This window comes from Hypanus sabinus, chromosome 14 (assembly GCF_030144855.1).
Source record: "Hypanus sabinus isolate sHypSab1 chromosome 14, sHypSab1.hap1, whole genome shotgun sequence".
Lineage (NCBI taxonomy): Eukaryota > Metazoa > Chordata > Chondrichthyes > Myliobatiformes > Dasyatidae > Hypanus > Hypanus sabinus.
In genome coordinates, this window is record NC_082719.1 from 39543947 (window position 1) to 39558568 (window position 14622).

Consider the following 14622-nt stretch of genomic DNA (forward strand, 5'->3'; position numbering starts at 1 on the left):
ACACAGTGATAGGCCACTCACAGATTCCTTCTGGGCAGCGATTCAAAGGAAGGCAGTTGGTGCTGAACTCCGCTCGCCTTCTGCATTTGACTCATTGTCTCAGTCTTCCTTGATGCTTTAATCGGTGATTAATGAGCATTCTAATTGGCGAATTGGAGCCAAAATCAACTTGCCCCACCTCAACGTTTCAATGCATCGAGGCTGTCCGAGTATGTACTCACTTTACCAGACGTGAAAGATATAACTGATGGAGTGACCAAAGGATCAGTACCCAGCCCTCAAATATTTACTAACTTAGAGGAGGGGTAGAAGGTTAAGGAATGCACATCTGGTAATAACAAAATCTGATGGAACACATGCAATGATGAGAATATCTGGAGTCTGAAACAAGATATAGTCAGGTCAAGTGGGCAAAAACGTGGCAAATAAAGTCATATGCAAGGCCAAGGTTATGCACTTCAGCAAGGAAAATCAAAATTCAGATTATCATTCAAGTGAACAGAAAATCAAAATTAATCAGAGGTATCTGAATGTTCCTGCGCATAAAACAGAATAAAAATCATGCAGCTAAAGTAAGTAACCTGAATGGTAAATGGTTCGTTAGTCTTTATTTAGAGGGGGCTGGAGTTCGTAAAGAATTATTGCTACAACTGAGCAGCATGTTGGTGAGTTTATATCTGGAGTACTGAAGATATTGAGATATTTTGGTAAATTGATTTATAATGTAACAAGTTAAGTGAAAAACTTTGTTTTGCATATCATTCATGCAAATTGTTTCATTACAGCAGTGCATTGAAGCAGTACAAGGAAAACCAACAACAGAATGTAGATTCAAGTATTACAGTTTCAAAGTGCAGTGCAGGTAGACAGTAAGGTGAAAGGCCATTACGAGGTAGACTGGGAGATCAAGAGTTTATTTTATTGTACTGGGAGATTTATAACTATGTTATAATATAATGAGCCTAAGTAAAAATTTCTGATGATCAAGAGAGGCAGATCCAATTTCTTTACCCTGCTGAGAAAGTAGAAATGCTGGTCGGCTTTCTTTGTCATGGTGTCAATTTGATTTGACCAGGACAGTCTATTGATGATGTTTACACCCAGAAACTTGAAGCACTTACTCTTCTTAACCTCAGAACTCTTGAGGTAAACAGATAGCATGTGCGCTATCCCTTTGCAGAAGTCAATGACTAGATCCTTTGTGTTGCTGATATTGAGTGAAAGACAATTGTCTTGAAACCATGTCCCTAAACTCTCCACCCCCTTCTTGTATTATGGTAGCACCGTCTGCAAACTTGTAGTTGGATTTTGAGCAGAATCTAACCACACAGTTGTGAATGTATAGAGTGTAGAGGAGGAGGCTGAAGATAGAGCCATGTGGGGTGCCAGTGTTTAGTATAATCATGGTGGAGGTGTTACTGCACGGTACGGTAGTGTAGTGGTTATCGTAGTGAACACTTTACAGTTCCAGCAACCCTGGTTCAAATTCCACAGTTGCCTGTAAGGTGTTTGTATGTTCTACCCATGACTGTATGGGTTTCCTCTGGCTGCTTTGGGTTCCTCCCACAGTGCAAAGACATACCGATTGATAGGTTAAATAGTTATTGTAAATTATCCCATGATTAGTCTAGGATTAAATCAGGGGTTATTGGTTGGTATGTCAATGAATAAATTAACAATAATCCTCATTGATTCTGGTCTGCTGGTCAGGAAGTTTAAGGTCCAGTTGCAAAGGGAGGTGATTAGTCCCAGGTGTAGGAGTTTGGAGAAGAGTTTACTTGGGGTTGAAGATGGGTCAGTAGTCAATAAACAATAGTCTAAGGTAGGGGCCTTTTACTGTTCAGATGCTTCAGAAATAAATGTAAGGCCAGGGAAGTGGCATCAGCCATAGAATTGTTTTAGTGATAAGAGAGTTGCAGAGGGTTGAGATTGTCTGGGAGGCTGGAGTTATTGTGTGCCACTACCAGCTTCTTGAAGCACTTCGTGATGATGGATGTTGGAGCCACTGGGCAGTAGTCATTAAAGCATGTTACCTTGTTTTTCTTAGGTACTAGGATGATAATGGTCTTCTTAAAACAGGTAGGAACCTGAGATTGAATCAAGGAGAAGTTACAAATGTCTGCAAATTTGCCTGCCAGCTGATCTGCAATGGATCCTCAATTATGGGGGCATATATAGTACCTAGGAATGGAGATGTACAGAAGTCACCCACAATATTCTGGAAAATGGGCACAACATCACTGGTTTATTATATTACATTATCTGCTTAAAGTTTATTCCTAATATACGGGAAAATTTTGCAGTCCACAGTTAATACTTCAGCACAATTTAAGCGTTACCCTTGAATCAGTATTGATGTATTGATATGGAAAATATTTGACATAAGAACCCTGCTGGCTGAGGCATTTTTTACTTGTTTACAGCAGCATTTTTTAACAGAATAAATATTTGTTGAAATTGAATAGTGAAGCGTTGTTGACAATCAATACATCAACAACACTATCTAAAATGCATTTATCTAAAATACAGAGATTAAAATTTTCAGAAGTGGGCCAAATTTTGATATTAAGAAAACCAACAAATGGAGGATTCTTATTGACATGAAAGCCCCTTCAGTGGACAATCTTATTTATAATATGATACATATAATTTTAGTATGGAGACTGGTATCACTGTTGAGATCCTGCTGTTAAACATACATTCAATGGCCACCTTATTAGGTACTGATGCTCATTAATGCAAATATCTAATAATCCTATTATGTGGCAGCAGACATAATCAAGAGATTCAGTTGGTGTTCAGATCAAACATCAACATGAGGAATAACTGTGATTCAAGTGGCTTTGATCATAAAATGATTTTGGTACCAGATGGGATAGTTTGAGTATTTCAGAAGCTGGTGATCCCCTGGGATTTTCACACGGAAAAGTCTCTGGAGTTTACAGAGTATGGTGAGAAAACTAATAAAAAATCCAGTGAGCAGCAGTTCTGTGGACAAAAATGCCTAGAAATGAGTGAGGTTAAAGGAGAATGGCCAGACTGGTTCAAGCTAACAGGAAGGCAACTGTAACTCAGTTAACCATGCATTACAACAGTGGTGTGTAGAAGAGCACCTCTGAATGCACAACACACCAACATTGAAGTAAATAGGCCACAGCAGTAGAAGACAACGGACATTCACTCAGTGGACACTTTATTAGGTACAGGACGTATAGGAGGTCCCGAATAAAGTGGCCACAGAGTGTACGTCTTCCTGTAAAGCCATCTATATTCATTTTGGTAAGAACATGAGATTCATTGGAAGTTGTAATTTTTATGACCTGATTCTCCTCCATTTTTAGCTTCCGATATTCTAGTTAAATAACTTTTGGTCTTATTCTTGTACCAGTTGCTCGAAAGCAGACCACTCTATTAATCTTTTTTTGGGTTTTCATCTTTTCTCACAAGTAAATTGCTTTGCTTCTATTTCAAGCTTTATTCTTTATGAAAGCCCTAATAGTCTAGTTGAGATTAGAAAGTAATTCAGACAGTCTTCACCAAGAAATTACATACTTGCATGTAATTATACACTTCTTCTATCATCATACATCTGCTGTGGAATAAATTGGATATTTTACCATCACTTCTTTTTAGTGTTCTCAGTGTCATGACAGTCTAATATACTTCAATGAAGTTTGCTGTTTGGGATGAATTTCAGAAGATGTCTGGAAAATAAAGAAGTTATGTTTTCCTATGCTTCATTTTAATGATGCTTCATTTTATGGAAGGTAATCAATTGTAACAACTGTAAACAAATATTATTGATGTTGAATCATTAAACTGCAACATATTAAATTTAATTTCTAGGTGAGTGAAAAATGCAAAATAACACTACAACATATCATAAAGCCTCTTAAATCTTCTGTATGCTGTGTGAACCATCACAATCTTTCTGAGATGACCCCATTAGATCATAGGATGCCAAGCTGCACTATTTACTTTAGAGTAAAGATAATTTCATTTTCCTTCAGTTGAAGAATATTTTCGGTTAATGCTCCTCACTTCAACCAGCAATGTGGCTACACAAGGTATAGAACCAAAAGCATGTGTTATGGAATAAACTGATGAAGGATTACACGTACATCATATTAGACTGTAAAATTTACACACAAATACAACTTTGTACAAAATTGTACAGTATAATATGAGAATACTCTTCTGCAGCCTTCCCTTTTTGTTCAGAATGAAATAAGTATATATTTTTGAATGTTTGAATGCAGAGAGAAATAGGACTCACAGCTGGATGCAACAGAAGTAAAATTTGATGAGATATAAAATAAATTTCACTCCTCTAAGTAATTTAAATAGGGGTAACACATAGAAGGAGGAATACTGGTTCATAGTGAACTGGATAACCAATATTTGGAGCTGCATCGGACAAAGTTTAAGAAGTTTATTTTTCAGTGATGTACAGAATTTTCCTCTCAGGTTACTGGCTATGCAAGAGTAATTTCTACTTGAGTAGCTTTTATTTTTATTTTATAGAAATAAGGCTCAGAATAGGCCCTTCCAGCACTTTAAGCCGCACTGAGAAGCAAACCCCGATTTAACTCTAGCCTAATCATGGGACAATTTACAATGACCAGTAACTTACCAACCAGTACATCTTTGGACTGTGAGAGGAAACCATAGCACCAGAGCCTCATGCAGTCACAGGGCTAATGACAAACACCTTACAGACAGTGGGCAGGAAATGAACCCAGGTTGCTGGCACTGCAAACTCTTGTGCAAACTGCTACACTGCCGTAGTTTTACCTTTACTCAGAATCATAACTGAGTAGTGCAGAGTAACTCACACAAAATGCTGGAGTAACTCAGAAAATCAGGCATCTACAGAGTCCTAATGATGCATCTCAGCCTGAAATGTCAATGGTTTATTCCCCTTCGTAGATGCCATCTGACCTCCGAGTTACTCTGGCATTTTGTGTGAGCTACTCAAGATTTCCAGCATCAGCAGAATTTCTTGTGCTTGTGAAGAGCTGAAGTTCTCATTTAAACACTGCAGCTGTCTGATATGGTCCTTTTCAGAACCTGACTCTTAAACACTTTAAATATAAAACTTGGAATCATGGCATAGACTTTTTGGTACGATGCTCTATTTCAGTTCCTAAAAGGCATACAATGCATACATGCAAAGTTGTACAGTAATCTTGGTGATAGCTTAAAATGTATAGAACCGTCCCCTGTTAGATGTTTTACAAATTTGATAGATATGAAATGTGTTCAACAATGATCTGTTGCAAGTACTGCCATGTTCCAACTGAATGTTCTTGCTAATGCTCTCTGTTAATCACACATGGTTATACATATGTTTACCAGCAGGAAGGACACCCCCACCACAGTTATTTAAAGAAAACATCAAATGCTTTTAACTAAGTTGTTAATTGATTCCAAATGGCTCTGATTATGATTCTACAAGATCTTGGTTCTTTCAACAGTTAGTACAAGCTTTAACATCATACGCGGAAGTAGTATGGTAGGTGCAGAGGATATGTTGCTGATTTCAAGGCTGCTACATAAAGTAGTTGCTCTTGGAAACAAACACATTCATCGACTTTCTTGCTGGAATACAGAATGAGTAGGAGGATGAATAGAGAGCATGCAGAGCATAACAGTTTTCTCGAGGAAAGAGAAAGAACAGGGGTAGAATGCTTAGCAGTAGACTATATCTGATTTTAATATTCTATCAAGACCTAAGCATGATATGGTTATGATACCTGTACATCAGCATTCCATAAACATTTCATTATGTTTGCACATCAATAGGCCACCATTTAAAAAGTTCAGGTCTGCTCTAAGTGGTATAGATCATTTGTAAGTAATGCTAGCAACACACAGTTTCACACTCATGGAACATTTTCCTTGCATGGTGTCAAAAAACAGTTCTTGTTTCAATGGAGACCAACAGTTTAAAGCTGTTGGAATCTGGAGCAACAAACAAGCCGATGAAAAGGAGCACAGCAGGTCAGGCAGCATCTCTGAAATCTGCTTGATGTGCTGAGTTCTTCCTATAGATTATTTAGTCATTGCACCCCTTCCCAACTCTTTCTATGGTACTCTGACAATTCTTTGGTGCTTCCTCCTACACTCATGTGAACTTGTCAGTTTTCTCACCTTTGGCACAAACTTCCACTCTTCTCTCAAATTCTCGAACTATTTGTGACACTTCTCTTCCATTTATGGATCTTTCTGTCCCCATCACAGGAGACAAGCTATCCATCGATATCTATTATAAGCCTACTGACTCCCACAAGCTACCTCAATTACACCTTCTACCTGTCCTTCTCCTGTAAGGATGGCATCCTCAACTCTCAGTTTTATTGAGTCTGCTGCATCTGTTCTTAAGGTGATGCTTTCCTCTCCAGGACTTGTGAAAAGTTCTCCTTCTTCAGGAAATGTGGCTTCACCCTACCCCTACCATGGGTAATGGGGACTTCACATTCATTTCCTCTCTTTCCCAAATGTCTGTTCTTAATACTCACCTCATCCCCAGCCATAGCAGGGATGGAGTTCACTGCTTCTCGCCTTTCACCCCATTAACCTCCGCATCCAGCAAATCACATTTGTGACATTGACCAGCTCAACTGGGATCCTATCAGCAGCCACATCTTCCCCTCTCCCTCCCATTTTGTTTCTACAGGAACAACCCTCCACATGATTTTCTGGTACGGTTATTCCATCTCACCTTCCCCTCTCTGTTCCCTGGCACTTTTGCCTGCATCTGTATGAGGTGCAGCACTTGTCCCTATACTTCCTTTCTCACTACTGTCCAGGGGCCCAGAGTGAGAAGCAAGTTGATGTCCATGTCTTCTGAACTGGTCTGTTGACTTTCACTGCTTTTGCTATAGCCTCCTCTACACTGGTGAGACCAAGCATAGATTTGATGACTATTTTGCAGAGGTCCTGAACTCTGTCCACAGTGGCCATCTTGAGCTGCTGATTACATGTCATTTCAATTCTTCCTCCTGTTTCTACTGTAATTTTCTGTCCACTGTCTTCTCCTCTGCCACAGTGATGCCAAATACATCTGCTGAGTTCCTTTTCCATTACCATCCTTATGCTATGATTTTTTATCCATTTGTTCACCTCTTCCATCCCTCTTCACCCACTGGTCCCACATTGTTACCTAGACTCATCAGCTTCCTCCGTTTGGGTTCCATCTGCTCATCACCAACTTACTTATCTACCTAGAGTTTTCACCCTTCATTCAACTCTCATATTCTGTACCTTCCTCACCAGCCTGCCCATCTTTCACTCCTCCCCATATATAGTCCCATTTATCACCTATCAGTCTCACTCTCTCCTCCTCCTTCTCACATCTCTCTACACTTTCAGTTCTGATACAGGGTTTTGATTTGAAATTCTCTACAGCTTTTTGCCACCACAGTTGCATCTTGACCTGTTGAGTTATTTTAACAATTTATACTTTGTCACAGTTTTCCCGTCTGGGCTAAGGCCACTCAAGGTTGCAGTGACTTCATGTTGCAATGATTGTTTGTGGCCAACGTAAAGTTGGTGAACATCTTACATGGTGTGTTCACTACATAATAGAATCATAGGGTTCTATGGCATGGAAACAGGCTCTTTGGCCCAATTTGTTCAAGCTGAATGTATGGCCCAGTGATCTAAGCCCATCTGTCTGAGTTTGGTTCTGAGCTCTCTAAATCTCTCCTATCCATGTACGTTTCTGGAGGGCTTTTAAGTGGTACTAATATGCCTATTGTAACCACTATGTCTGGGGGCTGATTTCAAATGCATACAACCTTTTGTGAGAGAAGCTGCCCTTGATGTCTCTTTTAAATCTCTCATCTCTTAAAACAATGTGTTCACTTGTTTTTGACATCTTCTCCCTGGGAAAAAGACTATGTGTTCTCATCTTCCCTGCACTCCTCATGATCTTATGCACCTCTACCATAACATCCCACATATACCTGTTTGTACCTGCTTTTAATGGCTTATGAGCTGGGTTTCTCGCATTCTTGTGCCGAACTCAATGTCAAAACTTACATGAGAGGTCATAAATATAACGATGAATACTAAAAGCTCTATTAGCTTTATAGTACTATCTCTGTGGTGCAGGCTGTTAACAAAGCAGGTGAATACATAATTTAGTTTTTTATGTGATTATGGAATGCTTAATATTGATACATTGCTAGAATTGTAATTATCTTCACCAAGGAGGGATACAGTTATTACACTGAGATGCAAGAAACTACAGATGCTAGAATCTAGAGAAATTTCAAGCTGCTGGAGGAACTCAGTGGGACAGGCAGCATCTATTGAGGGGAATGAACAGTCAATGTTTTGGGTGGACTCCTCATCTGGACTGAAATAATGTAATATATTATCTCAAATATTACATTATCTCCCCAAGGAATAGCAGGTGCTAATTTATCTGGCAGATTATCAGCTTACACAAGAAGAACTTTCATTGACAAAGTAATACTTCTCAACTTGATCATCCTGGGTAGACAGTTGAGAAGGAAATGGATCAGCTATGATGAAATGGCAGTGTCGATGCAATGGGCCGAATAGCCTAATTCTGATCCTATGCCTTACGGCTTTAAAGTCCTCATGTATAGCGCTACGTTCTCATGTAAGCCCCAAGAGCACAGTCAAAGGAAAAAGAAATGGGTTAGAATTTTCTATTAAGTGTTAAATGCATGATTCCACTAATGCAGTTACGTTGAATTTCACAAGTGAAATTCAGTGCCTTTGACTTCAGTTTTGATTTCATCGAAGGAATATTGCACCATGAGTCAAAGACAGAAATATTCAAGTCTATTACACCAACTGGGCAATCAAAAGATGGGATGAATGTCCTTTCCAAAATGATCGAATATAAACTAATACAATCTTTTTCTGCTCAGAAGACAAGAGTCTTTTTTTTTCTTTCTCTCAAGCAGGGGTCAACAACCTGCTTGAATTATTACAATGAAGTTCAAAACAAAACCGTTCTAACTGAGCCTCAAGTCTCTTGGTTTAGATATGGGCTCATTCTGTGCACCTTGGATGTTTTATATATATATATATATATATATATATATATGAAAGCAAGAAATATTTGTGGGTGGCACAGGTAATGGAGCTGTTGTCTCATATCTTTAATAAATCTCAGTTCAATCCTGATATCTAGTGCTATCTACGTGCATGTGTACCTTTTCCTATGAATTGCATCCTTTCCAGTAGCATTGCAAACTGCATTCATAGTGTAGATCTTAGCAGATCCACATTCTGAAATGAATAAAAATACTACTATGACAAAATTTGACTGGTATTCAAAGTTCAAAATAAAGTTATTATCAAAGTACATATATATCACCATATACAACCCTGAGATTCATTTTCTTGTGGGCATATTCAATAAATCCAAAAAATAATAACCATAACAGAATCAATGAAAGACTGCATCAACCAATGTGCAAAGGCAACCAACTGTGCCAAAAAAGTAAGAAATAATGACAATAATAAATAAGCAATAAATATTGAGAACATGAGAAGAAGAATTCTTGAAACTGAGTCCATAGGGTGTGGGACCATTACAGTGATGGGGCAGTGAAGTTGAATGAAGTTATCCCCTTTGGATAGTTGAGGGTCAGTAACTGTGGCTGATCCTGGTGGCGTGAGTTCTAAGGTTCCTGTACCTTCTTCCTGATGGCAGCAGCGAGAAGGGAGTTCTGAGTCCTGAGTGATAAGGGTCTCTGATAAAGAATGCTGCTTTGCTGCGACACAGCTATTAAAGTTTGTCAAAGTTTTAGATGTCATGCCAAATCTTCACAAACTCCAAAGGAAGTAGAAGCTCTGCAGGTGCTGTCTTTGTAATTGCACTTATGCGCTAAGTCTAGGACAAGTCCTCCAAAATAAAAACACGGAGGAATTTAAAATTGCTGAAACTCTCCACGTTTGATCCTCCAGTGAGGATTGGGTCATGGATGTCTGGTTTCCTTCTCCTGAAGTCAATAATCAGCTCCTTGGTCATGCTGACAGTGAGCAAGAGGTTGTTGTTGTGGCACCACTCCGCCAGATTCCCAATCTCCCTGCTATATGCTGATTTTGGCAGATATCAATGAATAGATTGTGTTTTATATTTATAGCTGAGCTTGAAGCAATGAGCAGAAGAAAGTGAAGACATGATTTAAGCTCACAGTTGCCAAGCAGCCTGAAATGCTACACAACCTTCGATCTGTAACTGTTTTCCTGCACTTTACGGAAAGAAATAAAGCTGCCCAGCTTTCGGAATGGTGCATCAGTCACTTTATGACAGCTGTTAGACAGTATCATTGTAATCTTCTTCAGGTTCTTGCAGTGATCTATAGCAGTGACCTTGATAAGAGAAGTAGGAAATAGGTATTAATCGTTGCTAAAGAGAAGCACTTCAACACCGGGGGAAAAAACATACGATCAAATATTAATGTGTACGATCATTGAACAAGTGCTGTTAAGTGATTCTCTCAGTTCAAAAATGGAAACTCACTGAAGTGGTAAACTTTCATTGGAACTGAAGACCAGCACAGAAAATGCCTGTGCTGTCCTACATCAATAAATGGATACTGAAATCACTGACAGTCCAAACAAACCCTCCCAGGCTTTTTTAACTGTATTATATATCTGTTCTTTCAGCAGATTGTTGTTTCTGAAATATTTATTTTTGTCTGTCAATATCTTTGCAGAAAATATGTTTTTGTCAGCACTGCTGAAAGTTGCCAGTTTGTTTTTACCACAGGCTTCACTAACAAAAAATTTCCAATTGGCACAACTCAGTCTGCTGGCAGAGGGAGTACAGAAGAGATAAGTGGGATCATTAGTATCATTGAAGTAGTTGCAGTAACAGTAACAGCTGCACAAATTGTCATAATTGGCACTCTGTAGGAATAAGACCTGGCACAAGATTTATTTAAAAGAGTAACTACTAAGACAGAATAGGGGGATCGAACTTCATCTTAAGGTTGAACCAAATTAGACCACATGCATTGGGAAGTGAAATTGTGACAAGCACAATGTGAAGTATGTTTCAATTTTATTAGACTCTAAATAGCATTATGATTGTAGAAGTACAACTAGCCTGAAGACTACAACATGTACTTGCATTTCTAATGTGATTTGAAGTAATTTTCAAAGCACCCAACTTTCACAATTAGAATCAAGTGACCTTAGACAGAAATATCATTTGAGCAAAAGAAACATCTTATATTTACAGTAGACAGCAGAGATTGAATGTAATACTTATACTGTAATACTCTTCCTTCTTACATCTCTTTCTTTTTCATTTTATGGAGTTGTAAAAAACATTAATTTGAAAATAGAAAGACAAACAAGCTGTTATGATAGTCACAGTATTTTGTTTTTATTTAGAGATACAAAGGAGAATAGAGACTTCTGTTCCTTTGAGCAGTGCCGTCCAGCAGCCCCCGCTTTAACCCTACTCTAATCATTGGACAATTTACGATGATCTATTAACTTACTAACTGATATGTCTTTGGACAGCGGAGAATCCCGAGAAAACCCACACATCCAATGAGGCAGACATACAGGCTGCTTACAGATGATGTCAGGATTGAACTCCAAACTCTGACACTCCAAGCTATAAGAGTGTGGTAATAATCGCTGTGCTACCATGCTGCCCACACAGGATGGAATACTAATAGCACTAATCATAATGTTATGGAGAAGAATGACAGAACTAATTAGTGACCGTCTGAATTTGAGTTATCAATGCAGTAAAACTAATTAAAACCACTGCCAACTCAAAATCTGACAAAGAAAAAATTATTTTTAAAGATAGGAAATGTATGTGCATGAAATTCTGAGCAAGAGTAAAGTAATCTTACCCAATGGTAATTGGGATACAGTAATCTGCTGCTGCTGACAAGCTCTTTAGCGGACATAAATAAGCATCTTGTAATGAATATGAGCACGTGTGGACACTGGATATGGAGAATACTTTTCAGTTCTTGAGCTATATTATACCATGCCATTAGATCATAGTGATCTTAAAGAGTTACCCGATAATAATCTATCAATCCCACTCTATGAAATTCATTTCATCCTGCATCCATAAACTTTCAACTGTGAAGTTTCATATTTCAGTGAAAAAATGGTTCCACAAAATGGGCCTACAGTGATTGTGCCCTTCTTTTCATCCGAGAGTAATAACATCTGACACTTACCCTTTTGATTCTAACCATTCTAATAAACCATTCAGGTTTACACCTGAACTGGAGCGGTACTAACATTCATGCAGGAAAGTTTGCTAGTGCTGCTCTGGGGGCGGGGTGGGGGGGGGGTTTAAACTAAATTTGCAGGGGGCAGGGATCCAGAATGTGAGAGAGGATAGCGAGATGAAGAATAAAGGACAGGTGGGGACTACACGGTTCCGGAATATTAAGTGTGTAGTAGAGAAAGGTGAGGCGGAACAAGTGATAGGGAGGACACATGTACAGAGGGATGGTCTGACAAAACATGGAGTTAAATGTGCAGAAAGAATAAGTAAATTTAGGAAGGACAACAAAATTCTAGGGGCGTATAGCCCGATGGGAGTTCGGGGAGCTGGGTTAAGCACAATAGGCAGCGATTTAAACAGAGAGAGGAGAAATGGGCTAAAAATTCTATATCTGAATGCACGAAGTGTCAGAAATAAGGCGGATGAGCTTGAAGCTCAGGTGCGAATGGGTAACTATGATGTTGTTGGAATAACGGAAACATGACTGCAGGGAGATCTGACCTGGGAAATGAATGTACATGCTATCGTAGGGACAGAAATGTGGGCAGAGGGGGTGGGGTGGCCCTGTTGGTGAGGAATGAGATTCAGGTCTTTGCAAGAGGGGACATAGGATCAGGAGAAGTAGGGTCTGTGTGGATAGAACTGAGCAACAGTAAGGGCAAAAAGACCCTAATGGGTGTTATCTACAGGCCACCAAACAGTAGCATGGATATTGGCTGCAAGTTGAATAGGGAGTTAACATTGGCATGTGGCAAAGGTAATGTCGCAGTAGTTATGGGGGATTTCAACATGCAGGTGAACTGGGAGAATCAGTTTGGTGTTGGACCCTGGGTAGGGAGTTTGTAGAGTGCCTACGGGATGCATTCTTGGAACAGCTTGTACGAGAGCCGACCAGGGACAAGGCTATTCTGGATTTAGTGTTGAGTAACGAATAGGATTTGATAAGCGATCTTGAAGTAAAGGAGCCATTAGGAGGTAGTGACCATAATATGATAAGTTTTTATCAGCAATTTCAGAAGAATAAGGGCAAATCGGAGGTGTCAGTGTTGAAGTTGAACAACGGAGACTATGGAGCCATGAGGGAGTTGCTGGCCAAAGTTAAATGGACGGATATCCTAGCAGAAAAGACAGTGGAACAGCAATGGCAGGTATTCTTGGGAATAATGCACAAGTTGCAAAATCAGTTCATCCCCTGGAGAAGGAAGGATTCAAAGGGGGGAAAGGGGCCACAGTGGTTGACAAAGGAAGTCAGGGATTGCATAGCATTAAAAAAAAGAAGTATGACAGAGCTAAGGTGAGTGGGAAGACAGATGATTGGGAAATTGTTAAGGAACAACAGAACTTAACAAAAAAGGCAATATGGGAAGAAAAAAATTAGCAACAAACGCAAGCTAGCCAGGAATACAAAGGAGGATAGCAAAAGCTTTTTTAGGTATGTGAAGAGAAAGAAGATAGATAAGAACAATGTTGGGCCCTTGAAGAATGAATTGGGTGAAATTGTTATGGGAAACAGAGAAGAATTTAATGAGTACTTCAGATCTGTTTTCACTAAGGATGACACAAGCAATCTCCCAGATGTTTGGATGGGCCAAGGACATAGGGTAACAGAGGAAATGGAACAGATTGACATTAGGAAGGAAACAGTGATGAGTAGACTGATGGGACTGAAGGCTAACAAATCCCCAGGTCCAGATGGTCTGCATCCTAGGGTACTAAAGGAGGTGGCTCTGGAAATTGTGGATGCATTGGTAAGCATTTTCCAATGTTCTTTAGATTCAGGATCAGTTCCTGAGGATTGGAGAATGGCTAATATTATCCCACTTTTTAAGAAAAGAGGGAGGGAGAAAACAGAGAACTATCATCCTGTCAGCTGAACATCAGTAATGGGGAAGATGCTAGAGTCCATTATTAAAGATGAAATCGTGGCATATCTAGATAGCAGTGATAGGATTGGGCCAAGCCAGCATGGATTTACCAAGGGGAAATCATGCTTGACTAATCTCTTGGAGTTTTTCGAGGATGTAACCAGGAAGTTAGACAAGGGAGATCCAGTGGATGTGGTGTACCTCGACTTTCAGAAGGCATTTGATAAGGTCCCACATAGGAGGTTGGTGGGTAAAATCAGAGCTCATGGCATTGGGGGGAAGATATTGACGTGGATAGAAAACTGGTTGGCAGATAGAAAGCAAAGGGTAGCGGTGAATGGGTGTTTCACGGAATGGCAGGTGGTGACTAGTGGGGTGCCACAGGGCTCGGTATTGGGACCACAGCTGTTTACGATTTACATCAACAATTTAGATGAAGGCATTGAGAATAACATCAGCAAGTCTGCTGATGATACTAAGCTGGGTGGCAATGTGACG